Below are 3,399 nucleotides of genomic sequence, written 5' to 3'. Positions count from 1 at the left end.
GTGAGTCTGTGCACCACGTGTACATGGCGTGTGTGAGTCTGTGTACCACGTGTACATGGAGTGTGTGAGTCTGTGTACCACGTGTACATGGAGTGTGTGAGGTTGCAGCCCCTGTTCCAATATCTAAAAGGGCTTCTCCTTGCCTTCTGGCTGCACTTCATACCCACCATCCTCATCTTTGGACACTCTGTGCGTAGGGGAGAGGGTAGCAGGGCCCCCTTCCATAAACATCATGTGCACGATGGAAACCAGTGCACCCGGGCAAAACCCACGCAGGTCACGGGGAGAACGTACAAACTCCACACAGACAGCACCCGTAGTCAGGATCGAACCCGGGTCTCTGGCGCTGTAAGGCAGCAACTTTACCGCTGCGTCACTGTTCCGCCCTGTCCATGTTCTCCAGGATGCTGCCTGACCCGTTTAGTTAGTCCAGCACTTTGTGTCTTTTTTTCTGCATTAATCCCATTGTTTATTTAACTTGCCTGACTCTCCACACTAGGGGCAGTTTATAGAGGCCAATTCACCGACCAACTCTCAAATAATTGCAATGCAGGAAGAGAGACAAAGTACTGTTGAAGGTATTTATTCACAAAATGCTGGAGTAACTCAGCAGGTCAGGCAGCATCTCGGGAGAGAAGGAATGGGTGACGTTTCGGGTCGAGACCCTTCTTCAGACCCGAAACATCACCCATTCATTCTCTCCCGAGATGCTGCCTGACCTGCTGAGTTACTCCAGTATTTTGTGAATAAATACCTTCGATTTGTACCAGCATCTGCAGTTATCTTCTTATACTACAAAGTACTGTTGATGCTGGAATCTTGAGCAAAAAAAAAAAAAAGTGCTGGAGTAACCCAACAGGTCAGGAAGCATCTGTGGAGGGAAATATATCAAATGTACCAAATGCCTGCAGAAGGGTCTCGACCCGAAACGTCACCTATTCCTTTTCCCCAGAGATGCTGTCTGATCTGCTGAGTTACTCCAGCATTTTGTGCCTATCTTCCCACCAAAATCCTTCTTTACCACCTTTACCAAGTTTGGGGAGAGAAATTAGGCCCACTAGTTAGCACGAAAGTTGCGGTAATGCAGAAAAAGTCATCGATGGTATTAGACTATTTCTCCAAGGCCTGAGAGCTTTGAATGATCCAAAATCACAGCTTATGGTGAAAGCCATTCCTGCAGTTCCTCAGACAAGAATGTAAAGAATGTGCCATTAGTTCCGTCTCTCTGGTGATTCAATCCACATAAACTGGTACAACAGACCCACACAACAGACCCTGGTATCAGGTAACCAGCTCACAAAAATATTTTTAAAATGAAACAATCAGAAACGATCCAGTCTGTGTGGAGACAATAAACCACTTGTATTTTCTGGAACTATCTTTAAAATCAAATATTCACGAAAGCTCTCGGTCGTAAAATATTTATAGCTGCACGCACATTAAAAAATGTGCAGGGGGGGGCAAATTTAACCTAATTCAAAGTGAAACAGTTATCCACGTTATTCCCTTTAACTACAAATGCTGGAAACTTGACCAAAACACAAAATGCTGGGGGAACTCAGCAGGTCAGGCAGCGTCTGTGGAGGGAAAGGGTCAAATGACTGTCCATTTCCACTTCAGATGTGGCCAGACCTGCTGAGGTCAATAGTCCTTTATTCGCCACATGTGCAACTGCAGAGTGAAATTCCTTTTGCATATATTACATTGCAGGGGCCGACATTTTTGGCGCCGTTATTCAAAGTCCAGAGTAACTTTGAGATTAGACCTTGTTTGTGATGAACATGGATTCAGTTGGCCACTGAGTGAGGCAGAGTGGTGGATCTGTGACTGCGATGGAAAGCCTTACACTTGTAGGACTCACACCAGTCTGAAGAAGGGTCCCGAGCTGAAACGTCACCCACCCGTCCAAGTTCTCCAGCAATGCTGCCTGACCCGCTGAGGTACTCCAGCACTTTGTGTCTATCTTTGTGCATGGGTTTGTCACTATATGGCGATCTACTTTACTTTCAGTGTGTAGGGAGGAAATGCAATGCGTTTGACGGCACTGGGCCTGTACTCGCTGGAGTTTGGAAGAATGAGGGGGGACCTCATTGAAACGTACAGAATAGTGAAAGGCTCAGATAGAGTGGATGTGGAGAGGATGTTTCCACTAGTGGGAGAGTCTAGGACCAGAGGTCATGCATAGCCTCAGAAATAAAGGACGTTCTTTTAGGAAGGAGATGAGGAGGAATTCCTTTAGTTTGTCCTTTTGCTGTCGATGAGGTATGTTGGACGTCGTGCATTTGCGAAGAACCAAGTCTTAAAAAATGTTCCTTCAGGCGTCCATGTTTTTTCCAGAGAAAATATTGTTTCCTTCAAGATGACATCAAGGCCGGAGAAGCACCTCCCTTCATCTGCTGGTAACCATTAATGATGTCTCATCCCATGGTATCTTTTTAACCAAATTAGAAGTTAATCTGAATATCCTTTTGGCAATTTCTGATTTTCCATATTGCACTGAACATGAATTTCCCTAACAAATAGCTTTCAAATGAGTTGAACGCTTCAGAAAGAGTTCTTGCTCTGTAGGTCCACTTGCAGTGGACACGTTTCATTGTAATACTTAATTTCGTAAGGAGTGTAAGATAAATGCTGTCATAATCAACTGTATTACATATTAATCAAATTCATCGTATTAATCAAAGAGTTAATGGTTTGGTCAACAGAGTCCCCAGAGAGGAGAGGAGAGGAGAGGAGAGGAGAGGAGAGGAGAGGAGCGGAGTGGAGCGGAGCGGAGCGGAGCGTGGGTTGGCGGGAACAGCTCCAGTCCATCGAGAGCACGGGCTGTTCGGACATTGGACTTGGAATAATGCCGCCAAAAATGTCGGCACCTGCATGTGTAATATATGCAAAAGGAATTTCCCTCTGCAGTTGCACAATAAAGCACTATTGAACTATTGTGACAAAATAAAGCACTATTGCACTATTGATTGAACTATTGAATTAAACCTGGGGCCTCGGTTAAAATGCGTTCAGTCTAGTTCAGGTTATTATTGTCACGTGTACTGAGGTACAGTGAAAAGCTTCTTGCTGTTGCGTGTTATCCAGTCAGCGGAAGGTCCAGTCAGCGGAAGGTCCGTACATGATTACAATCAAGCTGTCCACAGATACAGGATCACGGGCAAAACATTCAGCCAGCTTTTCTTTTACAAATATGTTGCTTTTTATTGGATCTACCACAATGACCCTGCACATTTCTCAATTCTAATCTCAAAGCTGAGTTAATTTTAGTTTGGTAGTTTGCAGAGGGTGGTGGTGTAACTCAGCGGGACAGACAACATCTCTGGAGAGAAGGAATGGGTGATGTTTCGGGTCGGGGCCCTTCTTCAGACTGATCTTCAGTCTCTCCAGAGATGCTGC

The sequence above is a fragment of the Rhinoraja longicauda genome, chromosome 20 (genome assembly GCF_053455715.1).
Source record: "Rhinoraja longicauda isolate Sanriku21f chromosome 20, sRhiLon1.1, whole genome shotgun sequence".
Lineage (NCBI taxonomy): Eukaryota > Metazoa > Chordata > Chondrichthyes > Rajiformes > Arhynchobatidae > Rhinoraja > Rhinoraja longicauda.
Note: the sequence above shows the minus strand (reverse complement) of the source record.